General features: G+C 41.6%; 1 protein-coding gene across 8 annotated transcripts in view; it reads left to right on the forward strand.

Annotated features, from left to right (window-relative positions):
* Nucleotides 1-1,272: 1,272 nt before the first annotated feature.
* AMOT (angiomotin) overlaps nt 1,273-16,345 on the forward strand; it is a 102,324-nt gene continuing 87,251 nt past the window's right edge. For 5 of the 8 annotated variants that reach the window (XM_019668957.1, XM_019668962.1, XM_019668963.1 and 2 more), the window contains exons 1-2: nt 1,944-2,342; nt 10,259-10,336. The gene's annotated coding sequence lies outside the window, so the exon portion shown is untranslated. Of the gene's footprint in view, nt 1,342-1,943; nt 2,343-10,258; nt 10,337-10,668; nt 10,690-16,345 lie in introns of those variants that run through there. The other 3 variants (XM_019668961.1, XM_019668960.1, XM_019668966.1) reach the window with 3 other exon arrangements.

Here is a 16,345-nt window from a genome sequence, read left to right on the forward strand (position 1 = left end):
ACCAGATGAGCAGACTATTTGATTCTCAAACAGATGTGAGTCTCTCCAGTGTGTAACAAACATGCATAAGCAGCATGTGTGGCATGATTTGTGGTTTATACAGTGTTCACACAGAATTCATTTTATTTTCATATACCAGTGCAATTAAGTAATAAGGTGTGTTTCATAGCTTTTTTTTTTTTAGATTTTATTGGGGAATTGGGGGAGGGGAACAGCGTTGGGGAATTGGGGAAAGGGAACAGACAAGTTGCTGTCCTTTTTGTTCCTCATTCTAGTTGTGGAGGGTGTCGCCCCACTGGCCCATGTTGGTATTGTGATCATTGTGCTCTTCTCGGCTGAGGCAGATTGGTTGCTGGCCACTAGATGGTCACTCACTGCTACTTTTGGCAGCTCACGCCGGCTACTGGCCACTCACGGCAGCTTCACTGCAGCCCACGCCATTGCCGTTGACTCATGGCAGCCCAGCTCCAGATGGAGCCGTGGTTCACCATCTTAGCTGTAGAGGGCACAGTGTCACTGGCCCTCATGTGGGATCCGAACCTGGGCCCTGCTGCTCAGAGCTGGCGTCCCAAGCCAACTCTCAACCAACGCGCCACTCGGCCAGCCCGCGTAGCTTTTATTTAAATAAGAAAATTAAGGCTCAGGGATGTTAAGCGACCTCACAAAAGTCACACATCTAGCTGGTACGTGCTAGAGCTGGATATGAGTTCTTCCTTTATTAATAGTTCCAAATTCCATGTTATTCTGCCACCCTTAGACTGTTTCTTTGTGTTTTCATTTCCCAGACGTAAATTGGAAGATTTTCATTGTCCCAGGATGCTGTTCTCAACCCTCTGTGTTCTTAAACAATATCAATTATTCACCAATGGGAAATGTGAACACCTTAGTGACACTTCACGTACTTTTCCCTTTCCTGGACTAACGAATTAAAGTGGAAGAAAAGTTACCTATTCCCAGAGGGCCTGACAGTGACATAAAGGTGTGCCGGAGCCTGCTGGCACTTTGTCGCACTCTTTTAGCAGACTGAGAAGTCAACCGTCTCAGCTTTCTCTTCTCAGCAGTGGCTGGGGAGAACGGAGAGCAACACAATAGCCTCCTGTTTAGTTTTATTAATTTTGAGGGCGGGTGGGACAAAAGGACCAGATCGACAGCGCAAGTGACCAATCACAAGCGAATCCTAGGCCAGGATTAACCAACCCGTAGTCGCAAAAGAGTGGTGGATGGGATTTACCCCTTCTGGGCCCGCTCCTCAGGCGCCCGCCCTCCGAGCCCGCTCAGGGGCGGAGGCTGCATAGAGCCCAGCCCACGCCAGCCCCGGTGCCCGCACGGCCTGCCACTGGGGTAGGTGGGCGGCGATGTGGTGGTGGTGTTGGGAGGAAGGTGGAGTCTAGGCAGAGCAGAGGAAAAAAGGAGCATGTACTTGCCAAGCTGCGACATGAGTGGGGGCGTACTGGTAATAGGAAACAAGGGAAGGAACATGAAGAAGCGTTGCTCCTTCCAGCATTATTTTAAGCAGGGTTTGCAAGAAGCTGCTTTTCAGCATTTCTATTTGTCTGTCTTCCTTCCGCTTGGGGCGGGGAGCTGCACTGGCCCTCCCACTCGACTCTGCTTCGCCGTTGCCGTAGGTTATTATTCTAGTCTTTGTAAAACCCTTCCCTTCCTCCCAGCCAGTCCTTGCATAGATGATCAGGGTTACTGTAACCGATTTGTGCCATGTTAGTGGGAAGACCAGAGCGAGGGCCCCCCGCCTTTGCCCGAGCGGTCGGACCGCCATTCAATTGTTTGAAACTTCCCCGCCCTCCAGCCCCACCTCTCTTCAGCACAGCCCAACTTCCAGGCTCCAGGCAGGCCCCCTCCCTTCTTTCCCCGCCCATTACTCCGCCCCCTCCCTAGTCCACTCCCCGTTCCTGGGCGGTTCTAGCCGCTCACCGCAAGAAGAAAAGCCACCCATTCGCCCCCCTCCCCTATCTCTCATCCTTTGCCCTGGAGCTGCCATCATCGCAGTCACGCCCCTTCCTTCCGAGGAGCTTTCTGACTGCCCAAGCTGGTAGACCCCTGATTTATTTCTCCATCTCCTCTCTCTTTGGCTTTATCTTGTTAGTTCTCACCGCCCCCTCCACCCCCACCTCCAGTCTGTCTCGTCTCCGACTATCCACTGCTCCACCCTGCGGCCCGGTATCCTGCTTTTCCACTGCCACCAAGGAGAGCCCGGAGGGAGCAGCGTAGAGGGAGCAGCCGGGAGTTGGGGCTTCCCGCCTGCCTATCTCTGGCCTCTGGCGTGGGACCGAAGCCACTAGAGCAAATAGAGGAGACTCGTCACCCTGTCTTCGTTGCCTTCAGGGGTAGGAGACGCGTGGTTACTTTTCGCAGGGGAACTGGGGCAGGAATCCATGGTGGCGTGAACTTGATCATGCTCTCGGCATGAGTGAGTCGATCTACATGCGTGCGGGGATGCCCGTGTGTTCTACTTTCTTTGCAGTTGGCCTTGAGTTTTTCGAGATGTGCAGCAAGCTAAATCGGTTAAAAAGTGCGTGCTTCTTTCCCGTCGGAGATGCTAGTGGGTACCAAAACTTGACGGTACTTTTACTTCCTTGCCTCCTGGGGTCCTTGTAGGTCTCTAGGTAATTAAGCACAAAAGAAATTAAAGACCTGAGGGAACTTGAGGTCTACATTTAGCTCAACAGGAAAAGTCCATGCTTATCTCAGATTGCTAGATGTGTTCCTCCTAAATGCTTAGGATTGGGGTGGGGGCCTTGAATTCTTGAAGACTTAAAGTCTGGGAGTAATCTGTTGTACAACAAACGCTACACTTTTTTGGTGTGTGTGTGTGTGTGTTGAAGAGGAGGCTGCCACTTATCTGCTTTACATATGTTAGTGACTAGTTTTGCGGATCATGCAGATGTCTTGAGGGTTCCAAGCCTGTGTCATTGTTGGTGCTTCAACAGCGACATGGACTTATTGATATATGGAAATACATATCGATATATTTTTGATAGGATAAGTGAGAGGGGAAGTGACAGTTTTTGTAGACTGAGCAGTCCCTGGTAAATTGCCTCTAATAATATAATAATTTGAAGCAAGGGACTAAATAGAATCAAATGAGACAGGCAAGGGAAAGTTTGTGAAAAACAGCATTTCTAATCTCTAGCATGTATTTTAGAAAGAATTTTCCAACACATAGAGTGCCTAATTTAGCTCTCCTTCCTCCTCCCTCCCCTTCCCCACCCACCCCAAGAAGAGTGGAAGTTGGGAGGCAGTTTAAATTTTTTTTGAATATAACCCTCTTCTCCCATTCAGAGGAAGATAATTTGTCACCATAATCTTTAATACTGGAGGGCTAAGGTTATTTAAGTCTCCTTGAACTAGGCTTTGTGAAAAGTCCTTTCTCAGGCCAGCCTTTGTGAAGCCTTCTCAGTTAGACCTTTCAGCACCCCTCATTTAGTAGCTAAGAATAGTTTAAGACACCATTTTGGATGCAGGGTAAATCTTCACCCATGTTCCACCTATCTCCAAATGGGCAAACGTGGCAAACTTAGAATGGTGGGTGGTGTTCAAAGACCTATTACCAAGGTGTCCCCAACCCATTGCTTATTTGGGAAAAATTAGTGACATATTTTTAAATAATTTCACTGGTTGATTTTAATGGGGGGGGGAAGGAAAGCAGGAAGGGAGAGAGGGGACATTATAGGGTGACAATTTTAAAGGCTGTCATGTTTCAGATCATCTGGGAGGGAAACGTTGGCCTGACCAAACTACATTTTGTAACTGGCCTGGGACATTTTAATAGCCAGGTGGTTGTAAAGTAGTTGCATCTATTTACAGATGATAACTCAGGTTCCAGCTATTCTGTATGGGTTTATCGGGTGTCATTTGCAGACACTTTCTGGCGCTACATCATACTTCACTTTAAGATACTTCGTTCTTTGGAAAAGTCTGGCTATGTAAAATTGAAAGTGCTTTTCCTAACTTCTTAGTCTAGATATCAAGTAAACCTCTGACCATGCTTGTGTATAGCATAACTTTTCTGTGAAAGTTGTGGATCTCTTTACCTATTTAAAAGATTTTAGAAGGGAATGAAAAAACTCATACTCTTTCGGATTTGGAAATTGAAATCTCATTTCTGGTTTGTGAAGTAGGATTCATTAGACTAATGCCTAAGCAAGCCGTTTTGTGGAATTGCTTTATCTGAAATTTTATAAAGAATCAATCAGACTCTAGAATGCCTTAAGAACGTTCTATTCAGAAAGCAGAGGGATGGATGCTATGATCTTGAAGTCCCATTGAGTGCCAGAATTCTAAGTGAGTACATCTGCTTCCGTGCCTCTTCTAAGAGCCCTCTCCCAGAGCCTGTGCCTTCTTTAAAAGGGTGTCTTTGTAATTAAGCAGCTCTTCTCCCCCATCTCCCTTTCTTGCTTTGATCCAGCTTTTTAAGGCCTTTTTTCCATTTGGAGACAAGAGGAGTTTCCCCACTCTCCCACTCCCCTCTTAAGGCTTCTTTCCCTTTCCCCCAGAAAAAAAAAAGTCTCCCAGAGTTCTCAGGATGGTTAGAAGTTGTTTGGTTTTGTTGTTGGGGCGGTGAGGGGGGATACCAGTGAGGAGGAGGAGAGGATATATTACCTCTTGGAAAATGCTTGTGACCAGGTAGCCTCCTCCATGGAGACTGAGCATTTGGAATGCATGAGAACAGTCTATTCTTAGAGACTGTATGGAAGAAATTGTCCTTTTACACTCATTAAGCCCAGCTTAAAACCACTGAAAGGGGTAGACAGAGGTGTGTGTGGTCATGGTCAAGCCTTTTAGGATGGCAAATGGGTATGTGTTCCCAAATCCATTACATCGCCTCTTTCCCCCATGGATTCACAGGAGATCTGCTTGACAAGTTAATTAGGTTGGGACTAAACCAATTTGTTCAGAATTGTGCTCATTGATTTCCTGTCTCCAGGAATTTTTGTTGGTAGTTTACTATGACATGTTGTCTTTAGTCTTGCTTACTTCTTTGTTTTTTGCTGCCTCGTGTAGACTTTGGTCCAAAATCTAGGGTCCCACCCCCAAGTCAAAGGTTAGAATTTGGTCCCAGGAATGAAGAGGGCATTAAACAGGCTGCCCATATTACATTACTCTGCTCCATAGTGGGCCTCGGACTCCCTTTAACCCAAAGAAAGGAGGGAAGTCGCCCCTTCCCTCATTACACAGAAAAATCTGAACTAAAAAAAGGAAAATAGGAGGTCATTTGCTTTGTAAAATAATCCACTGAAAGTTTCTTTGAAAGAACTAGTTTTCCTAGTCAGTGTCTTTGAGCTATGACTTGATGATATATAAAACTTCCTATAACTGGGCCTTCTCAAAAACAGTTTTATTGCAGAAAGGAAGACATTAGAATTTTGTTGTAATGATATTGCTTTAATTAAGTGAGGCCATTATTTGGCTTTTGAAATCTTTTTGTTATATGGGTTGGAGTTAATTGTCTAAATCATTCTGGCTTGTAATAATGCTGGCCACGTTTAAGCCTAGCCTACAACCACTTGTAGAAAGGAGCTAGTATGATTTTCTAGAGATGAATCAGACTTCACAGAGTTTGATAAGTCTAAGGATGGGACTCTCTACCCCATATAGGTAAAAAATTTAGTTCTAGTTATTGTATTTGAATAGTCCAAGAATACAGAAAATTATTTCAGGTAAATAACAACAACTAATGCCATTTTAATTAGAAGAATCTATAATAAGCTTTCCCAGTAAGCTTATTGTTGAGAGGGAACTGGACTCTTCACCCACCTTTAACTCAGTTTTACTACCTTTGGCAAGTTTCCCCCTCTGGAAATTGTGAGGGTCACACAGAGTGATTTTGAGAACCAATTCTCAAAAGTATGGTTCCCTTCCTATGCCTCGGTTTCTGATGTGAATGTGAACAATTCCTACTAGAATGAGGTGCAACAGTTGTTGGAAATGTGATCATGTAGTCATCTGGATTTTTTTTAAAGCCCGTAAACATATATCAGTGTAAATGCATTGTGTTTTGTATTTTTCACAACATATCGAATAAAAAAGCTAAGACCCTGCCCAAAACATCATTAAGAATCCCATCATTGTAACAGAGCACCTGTTTTCATTTTTCCTAATTCCTTTCAGTCCTTGTTTCTGTATTTACATGATTTTTACATAGTTATAGTCATAGAAATGTCCACTGTTTCTTTTAAATAAGAGCCTACCTAAGACGTAACCGAGTAAACCTATGTGGAGGAATGAAGTCAGAACCTGACTGAGTACACATGAAGAATCACATACATTTGTTCCTCAAATGCCAGGAGAGACTAACAGATTTAAAAAGTAATCCTTCAGCACTTTGTGTGCTTTAGGGATGTTCATGTGTCTAGTGAGGCAGTTAATTCTACTCCCTTGACCTCCTGTTACCCTTTGACCATTATTTTTAAGCAAAAAGAAACCTGGGTTTACTGTTTACTTTGTCTAAATCATTAGCAGTGATTCTCAAATCACTGTATCATGATATCCCATCGAGAGAGTACAGATTTGGGTGGACTATGAAATTTCCCAAACAAGAAAGGAAAAGCAGGAAAGCACAAATGTTGTTTTATACCTTTGAAAATAATGTTTAAATTAGACGAAAAAATAGTAAGGGAACTATGACTTGTAGACAATTAAATAAAAGACATGTAGGTTTAGCAGGGTAACCCACACATAATGGGTTCTTCATTTGAGACATTCACCGTACAGTGAAATGTTCCTTTAATTACATGGTCCTTTAATTTTCCTTTGATTTGAAAGATAATATATGTATGATCTCCAATTTTGGATAGAATCATTGCTGGAAACCAGTGGCTTATCATAAGTTAGATTAAATGTCTTTAACTGGAATATCAAGGTGAAGTATGGGTTTTTACTACTTAGTACCAAGTTCAGTACAGGGACAATTTTTTATGATATATGTTCATGGGGAAAATGGAATGGATATATTTGCTAATATCTCCTAAGGTAATTTTTGCAAATCTACTTTTTTTTAACCCTGTAGGCTGTCCTTGTCATGTGTAAAGTGAAATGTGTAATAGTGAAAGTAATTTTCACTATTGCCCCAACTCCATGAAATATCATTAGACTCTGTGACTTGAAGCTAGGATCTGGGTTTCTCTGCCCAACCCTCTGACTTGCCATGTAACCAAGAGTAAATGAATTAGCTGCTCTGAGTTTCAGTTACTCTTCTGGGAAGCAAGGATATTAATACTTCACAGAGGTGTTTAGGCATGCTTCATATTGGGCACATGCTTTGAGGTCATTGGATGAAAGGTGTTTGCATGATGGCAGAGCAGGCTTATTATAGGGTCCTGAGCAGGTGTTAACTTTTAATAAGCATTGCACTCTTATAACATACAGTGTCCTTGGTGCTTCATTGTCTTACTGACTATAATTGATTGTACCAACATTTGTATTGTTGACCCTCTTGGCTCTTAAAAAAATTAAACGTTTTCATTCTATGTGGTAAACTGAAGTTCTAGTAAGAGGACGCTAGCATCTTCCAGAGTGATGAAAAATAGCTTCAAAAAGAGACATTAGTTGGAATGTGCCATAGAGATCAGTGAGTTCTTCAAAGATCTTCCAGAAGATTAAAAAGGAGTAAAGCAAATTTCTGTGGGAGTGTGTGTGTGTGTGTGTGTTTGTGTGTGAGTGTGCTAAGGGAGAAAGTTTTGAGTATATTTGCTTGTGACACATACTGATGATAGCCAGTAACTGAAACCCAGCCATTGTGGTGTTTTATACACAGCTGGTTTTTATTAATGATGGAATATTTATGCTTGCAGTACAACCCGTGGCTCATTTCCATGTGTATGTCAGGACTTAAATACCCCCCAAAGCAACATTAATATAACATTAAATATAAATGTGGCCAAGCTGCAAAGGTTGTGTTTTTTTTTGGGGGGGGGTCTCCCTTGTTCTTATTGGTGTTGCTTCAGTTTGCAATAACCACCCCCTCCCAACTTTGGGCATTGATACTAATCTTTTTTCTTTCCTTTATATAACCCATAGCAAACTTTACATTTTGATCTTTTTGATATGGACAAATGATTTCTCCTGCCTTCATAATGCAGATGAAACTGATGTATGTGTTTTTTAAGAGCATATTTTCCCTGCACATGCTTCTCATTATTCAAGAGGCCTGGACTCAATCAGTAAAGGAGCAGAGAAACCACATAATTGAAAGGAGAATGACTGTGGTGCATTCTTGGAATATTTGTGGGAAGGGGATTGCTGACATCAGAAAATGTAGTGGCCTGAGCATTAACAGCATTGAAAAGAAATAAGCTTTCTGTGTTCCTATGCATTGAGAATTATTTTTAAGGGGATAAAAATATGGGCCAGGTTTGACATCCTTTTACGAAGTTGCCCTGGAAACTTTGATGAAGGTTGTTATAGAATAGTTCAATTAAAACCTTCCCCATTAGGAAGTTAATTAGTACATCACTTACTCATTTGGGTTGTTTTCAAGGGACATGGATTTGCATTGAATTAATGACATTTTTTCCATGTGATAGCAAACTAAGATAAAAATCACAGACGGGGGAAATTATTTAGATTGCCTATTTTGAAGAAATCTAATTTCCTCTTTATTACATTTTGGTTTTCAGTTCAGATTTTTGTTTCACTCTGTTTATATACAGTGATCACATTTTAGTTTAGTAGCCAGTTTTACTTTCTGGATTATGGGCTGTAAACCAAAGCTTATTAATTTGAGTTTCCCATATGAATTGGAGAAAAACAACAAATGACAATAAATGATTTTATTAAGGTAACATTTGCTTTTTGTTTTTTTCTTTTACAATAAATTAGTTTCTCTTTGCTGGGTGTGTGCCTGTGTGCATGTGCGTGTGTGTGTGTGTGTTTGGGAAAGGCAGTTTTTTTTAAGCAAATAATTTTTGGAGCTAAGAAATTTTGATGATTCCCTTTACACTCAAGAACATTCTACTTGCCTCAGGCACACACTAAGGCAATATGACTTTTCTGACCTGGTAATTTTGTGACTAGGCTAAGCAGTTCTCCCTTGGCAGCCTGAAAAAGAGTGTTTATGATGGGAACTGGAGTGCAAGGTTCCTAGGACGTTCTTTCTACTGTACTCGCCGTTTTTAGGAGAATGAATACTTGCTCCTGAGGTTTCAGGGCCATTTGTAATAGAATAAGTGCTCTGTAACTAAATAATGTAATATGTATTGGGTTGTGGAAAACTCATGACACATTTTTTCTGTTTTTTGTTGCAAAAATGCGTCATGACTTTTCTGACAACCCAATATGTAATATGGGTCTGCTGTGGTCCTCCTTTGCCCCATAACTAGTAAGGGGCAGTCATTCTGTACATATATTCCTTGACACTATGCCTGTAGCATATGTGTGCACTAGTTTTGGAGAGTAGGAAAGTTGGCTGGGGTATATGATTTGCAGTTTAACTGATTTCACCCTAGTCTTTCCGGGGAAGGCAGGGTTTAGATTTAGTTTTGCGATGGCAACTCAGTCAAGACAGGTTCTTGGGGCTTGCAGGTCAGCAGGAGGAGGTGGGGCTGACTTTGGGGAGTGACTCAGGCCCTTTGGTATGAAGATATGAAACGCTGGATCCTGTCCATGCACCTGCTGGATGCCACACCTGCAGTCAGCACCTGAGCCCCATTCAGACATAAAAGCCAGACTGAAGACAGATGGGGCGCCCTTCAAAAGGGGCACAAAAAAATAGGGAACTCCCAATTATGTTAGTGGAGCACCACTACCAATTGTGTTTAGCCGTTCCAGTGTTGGTAAGGGAAAACATCTTAGATATTTTCTTACAGGTGCAGTGCATTGGCTTGCTCGATACTGTTGGAGTCTTGAGGGAATCTGCTTTCCTAGTGAATTTCTCTTGTGAATTGTCCTCTTAAAAACAAGTCACTTGGTGGTGAACACACGATATACAGATGATGTATTGCAGATTGTACACCTGAAACATGTAACTTTGCTAACAATTGTCACGCCAATAAAGTTTAATAAAAACAAAACAAAATAAAAAACCAACAACAACAACAACAAAAACGAATCCGTTCTGTTGAGGTTTGCGTCTAGTCAGCCAGCATAAGGCAGGAAGTCACAAGACCTGGGATCTTATCCTGGCCCCCCCAGTAAGACACAGTGAAACCTTGGTCAAATTAGTTATCATTAGCTATCTGTTCTGGACTTAATCTTCTGCAGTTCTAAAATGGAATTAATCACATCACCCTTTATTTCCTCACAGAGCTGCTGAGAAGGACAAATAAGATAACAGAAGTGAAATAGCATTTGTCTCCTTAGAAGAAAGGCTGAGAAACTAAAGGTAATAATATTATTGTTACTGCTCTTCTTTCATTTCTTTTCTTCTCTTTCTGTGGCCTCTAGCAATGTTTTTGGGAAATTGTTATTTACTCAGTGTGTACTTATTAAGCATATTTTATGTACCAATTAATGTTTTAGATCTTGCAAATGACACAGAGGAAAAGCTTGCACCCAGACCATGCCCGCTAAGATCTTGTACTCTAGCAACTTCCATTTTCAGCTCAACCTATTACACGGATTTCTGCCTGGGTACTTAGAAGCTTAAAAGGCAACAATTAACTTCTTTTTTCCTGTCTGCATTTTAACTGGGAACTTCTGTCTCTGGAGCAGTGTACTCCAAGGTCTAGATTGAAGGTATACAGGGAAAGGTGGGGAGCCATGGGGTAAATAAAGGAATTTCTTTCTCACTCCCACATTTGTAAAGTACCTGACCCTTGCTCACTTTTTTCAGGGTCCAATCCTTAGTTTCATCCTTGGTTCCATTCTCCTCCTACTCTATGTGATCCAGTCCCCTAGTTGTCCTTAGCTATTATCCATATGCTAATGACTCCCAAAGATATATCTCAACCAGTTTTTTTTTTTTTAGCTGAGCCATCCTGCTACCTGTTGGCAGCTCAGCGGCAACTCAGCTCGGGCCGGGCATCGAACCGCTGTTGCTCAGAGATCGCACTCTTGTGTGAGCTCTTAACCAACTGAGCCACTCGGCCGGCCACTGAACCTATTTTTGACTCTTCCCTTTTCAACTTCCCCAGTACCAAGTTAGCTATCAGATTCCATATCTTCCACTCAGCTCATAGGTCTTTTCCTCTGGGAAGCTTTGCTCAGGTGGCCCAGAGTTATTTTGCAGAATCCCCTGTGTTGCAAGAGCTATGTGCTCATACTCTGGTTTCCTGTTGGATTGTGTCCCCTCTGCTTGATGGGAGCTCCTGAGGGCTGGATTCTGTTTTTCTCTTTTATCCACCCTAGGACCTGTACAGTGTCTGGCTATAGTTAAGTGCTTAAAGATGTTTGTGGAAAATATGGTGTGATAAGTGCTCTAATAGATATGTGTACAAAGTCCAGTGGAAACACTGAGGAGAGAGAATTAATTTTCCATATTGACCAGAGTTGGGGGCAGGGGAAAGATGGAGGATTAGAGAAAAACCTTCAAGGAGAAGGTAGGAAGCACTGCCCTCTTCTGAGAGTTCTGACTAAGCAGTGTAGGAAAGAAATGCCTCTTGTATCTGCTCTTCCTAAGCCAGGGGCATCTCTGGTTTGTTGCCTCCCCTGCATTAGGACTGGATGGCTTTTATGGTGGGGTCTGCAAATAAACCTCTGTCTATAACACATTTACCATTTAAGACAGGTACCACTTAGTCATGTAATATTAAACAGGGCTGACCTTAAATGTGTCACCTCAACTGTGGCTGAAAATAGAGATAAACACACAGGCTCATTGGTCATGTATGCATAGTTCTGTACAGCAAAACACCCTTTAAAATATATTGAAGATTGATATCAGAACTAACAAGTTTAATCCTGAGAATGTAGCAGGTTGGGTCACTAGAGCTGAATGTCTTCAAGCTGACTGTCAGATCTTTTCAAGGACAAAGATGAAACATGATATAAGTCATTACAGGCCATGAACCTGTTCTCACCCACCTGATGCTTTTACTGATTAGCTTCTTGGCTGGTGGCAATTTGGGGCAAGTGCATGCAAGCTGGATTCACAGGGGAGCCCACATTCCACTCTGCCATTTCGCAAGTCATTGGGATACTACAGTGCTTCTCTTGGCTTTTTTCCCTCCCAGGAGTATTGCTCTGCGCTGGTGGAAAAATGGGAGCAGGGCAACTTTTCATTCAATGAAGGAGAGATTTCACGGGGCTTCGATGTTTTGCTAGTTTTATTCTTTTAGTGGGTTGTCTAAAAACTTTCATGCTCCTTTGACCCATTAAGTTCACTTCTGGGATTCTATCATTAGGGAACAATCCAAAATATTGAAAAAGGCTAAATCACAAAGTTGTTTTTATAACATTATTTAGACTAGAACAAAATTGAAAGGAATTTAAATGTCTTAATAATTGGAGAATGGGTGAGTAAATCTTGATACACTCATTTAATGGACTATTACACAGCCATTGCAATGTTTGTTATGAAGTCGATGCCACAACATCGAGAAAGTGCTTGTGATAAAGTGAAATGTAGGATCCAAAAGTATATGTGCATTCATATTTCATTGCTTTGTAAAAACACAAACACACAATGCAAAAACTGAAGGAAATGTTCTATAATGCTAACAATGTTTGGGTTGAGGTGCTGGAATTATGAGTGATTTTTTTCTGTTCATTATGAATATTTGCATGTTGTGCTTTTATTACTTGTAGAATAAAGTAAAAAGAAAAATGAAAGTGGGTAGTATGCCACTGAAGATAGGATATTGATAAAGCAGGCAGCTTCTATGTATATTCATAAACTTTTCTCAGTTTATGCTCAATCTGATTTTATTAACTGCCTATACTTTTTCTGAGGCAAGAAAAAAATGGTATGTGATTGCATGATCTATTTATTCTGCCCTTGGAATGGGTGTGTGTGGAGGGAGGTGGAAGGGTGGTGGCAACAGGATTTTTATTATTACCCAATATTTCTCTGCTCTTGTATATTTTATTTTATATTTTATTTATTTATTTTTTTAAAGATTTTATTGGGGGAATTGGGGAAGGGGAACAGCTAAGTTGTTGTCCTTCAGTCTTAGTTGTGGAGGGCGCAGCTAGCTTCAAGTCCAGTCGCCATCCAGCTGACCATCGGCAGCTTGCGGCCACTCAGCTCAAGGTGCCATGTTAAATCTTAGTTGCAGGTGGGTGTAGCCCACCATCCCATGTGGGAGTCGAACAGGAAACCTTGTTGTTAGGAGCACGTGCTCTCACCAGCTGAGCCATCCTGCCACCTGTTGGCAGCTCAGCAGCAGCTCAGCTTGGGCACAGCTCACTGCCCCATGTGGGAGTCAAACCAGCGACCCTGTTGCTCAGAGCTTGCACTCTTAACCAACTGAGCCACTTGGCCAGCCCCATCATATACATTTTAGAGTTAATCACTTTTGTTGCAGGTTAACATGTTCAACTTAATTGCTTTAAAGTACAGAAAAGTAAAACTGGGATCAAACTGATTGTGCCTTTGAGTTGCTATCTCCGAAACAGATAACTGACACTGATCCTGTGTCAGTAAGATTTGGAAATGCCAAGGCCTTACTGTGGGTCTTAAAATAATTTTCCAACCTAATCTAGATAGAGGTTATGATAGGAGCAAAGAGGTGGGGCCGACTCAAAGCCGTTTTTTAAGCTAGTGCTAGACTTAAATAAGAGTAAGTGCCAAGTTGTTATGATGTTCACAAAACCTAGAACGGGCCTGGAAACATTGATAGGTGGACACTCATGTTACTCTCAGACCTGTCTGCATATCTTGGCTTAAAGAGGAGAGATTTTGTGAGGTCCTTCTGCTATATTTCTAATTAAACACATCCCCCTTACCTCTTTGGATTTCCCCCTCTGCCATTATTATTTTAATTTCAATGGAATTGAAAAATTGGTGGTACCCTTAAGCCAGGTTTACAGTTTCTTAAAAATCAGAGTCAATTCAATTTAATAAATATTTATCAATCATATTCTATGTACAAGCTATTATGCTAGATGATATATTGTCGTGGAAAGACTATTGCCCTAGGAGTAATAAAACCTGCGTTCTGGTCCTGGCTCTTACCCCTTTTAAATTCTGGCATCTTCATCTATGAAAAGAGGGGCTTGGATCACTAGACTCCCAAGAGTTGAGTTCTCACCTTTGCTGATTGAAGGACCCCTGCACAAAAGACTGAGTTGCAAAAAAGGTTTTACAAAAACAACTTTACTTCATAAAATTGCTGCAGCCTTCTAGAAAAAGGCCACTTTGAAATAATAATAAAAGCTAACTTTTATTTAGCCTTTACTATGTTTCAGGCTCTGTACTTATACTGTACATGGATTAACTTCCTTCATTTTTATAACGACCCTATGAGGTATGGGCACCATTATCCTTATTTTGCAGATGATGACATTGAGACTTGGGGATGTCAAGAGACATGTTTGAGGTCAGTTAGTAAGCCATAGATCCAAGATTTGAACTTGGACAGAGTAACTCTAGGCCCAGGCTCTTAACCATGGTGTTTGTACTGCTTGTCCCATTACCCACTGAAAGTTTTGGGGTCACCTGCAGTGGGACCATTGTTTCTTATCCCCCAAAGGAAGGGAATTAGTATCCAGGATAGCAAGACCATTGGGAAAGGTGTTCCCTAGGACATTTAAGGCCACAGTATGGGCCAACCTAAGAGGACATGAGAGAATGCAGTGGGCTCTTTTGCCTCTCTCTTTGGGAGGGTGTGTGTGTGTGTGTGTGTGTGTGTAATGCACAAATACATGCACATAGATATAGGGAAAACTTTGAACTGGCTCCTTTCCATTTAGCTAGAAGTAAAATTATATGAAACAAGTTGAACAAGATTTAGCAGAGAAACATTTTCTAGACTTAGATTCTTCACCCTGGTTGGTGGAGTGAGGGGTGGGGGCAAAATAGGAAGGCAGAGATAGAAGGGATAGAAAGATGTTATATAGGCATGTTTCAAAATTTATTTGAAGGGTAGAAATTTGCTCTGCTCTGGCTACCTTGTAATGTTGATTTTATGGGACTTGGCCTGGGAAACATCTGGGCTCTCACTAATGTGTTTTGGCGCAACCTTTCAGGTATACTGGGAGAGCCAATGACTGCAAATGGAGTAAGAGTTTGGCTTGGCTCTGCTGCCCTGTTGTAATTACAGAAGAGTTAATATATAGATCCAAATTGTGTTTTTAAAGAGAGAACCACGGATGTCCTTTTTTCCCCTTTTCAAATATCCTCAGGGACAGTCTGTTTGTCCAGGAGAAACAAGGTTGTTTTATTGATTGAAGATGATGTCAGACCTCTGGCAGTGGTGTAATTAAAGCTGTGGGCAGATTAAAGGTTGCAGAGTTCATACTATTTTAGTACTTGCACATGAGACAAGGATGTTTTCCTTTCTTTTCTCTAATAAATAAATGGAGTAGTGTTTTCCTTTTTATGTGACTCTTAACATGTAGATGAACATAAGTTCTTCAAGAAAAAAATCAGAAAACTGGAGAGAAATAAACAAAGCTTTTTTTCTTAAGCTGATTTATTTTCCTTTTTTAAACAGAAACCAAAAAAAAAAAAGGCCAGGGAGTGGGATACTAGGGAGGGACAATCTAGATTCAGTTGACATAAAATGATTTGGGTTTTGAAAAGGATGTGGAGGAGAGATGACAAAATTAAGGGAAGAGAGTAAGACTTTAAACAAAGTTGTTGTTTTTTTTTTGGTGAGGAGCTGCGTGTCAGGAACAAGCCAGTCAAGATTGGCATGAAGAATCTAAATAATACCAGCAAAGAACTATATGGTGGTTTCTCTCTAGTAGCGCAATTTTAAAATCCTTTGGCAGTTTTCTCTGTGTTTCAGTTGAAAAAATAAGACAAATATTTTGTTCAGAATTGAACAATAGAAGCACGGTGGTTATTTACCATAATACTGTTAACACTCCAGCTTTGATTCCAATTAGAAGTTGTTCCTCTCTTTGAAATTAGGGGAGACGCCCCAAAATAATTACCTTGCACATTGGATTCTGCTTTTGATTGTGATTGCACGTTGGGCCAAAACAAGATGGAAAGACAAATTTCCACATTTGTTCACCCTATATCTGTTCACTTTTTTTTTTTAAGATTTTATTGGGAAATTGGAGAAGGGGAACAGCGTTGGGGAATCGGTGAAGGGAAACAGACAAGTTGCTGTCCTTTTGTTCTTTAGTTAGTTGTGGAGGACATTGTTTCACTGGCCCATGTTGGTATTATCATTGCGTTCTTCCCGTGTGAGGCAGATTGGTTGCCGGTCACTGAATGGCCGCTTATGGCAGCTCTAGGCAGCTCACTCCGGCTGCCGGCCGCTCACGGTAGCTTATGGCA

Source organism: Hipposideros armiger, unplaced genomic scaffold (genome assembly GCF_001890085.2).
Source record: "Hipposideros armiger isolate ML-2016 unplaced genomic scaffold, ASM189008v1 scaffold_545, whole genome shotgun sequence".
NCBI lineage: Eukaryota > Metazoa > Chordata > Mammalia > Chiroptera > Hipposideridae > Hipposideros > Hipposideros armiger.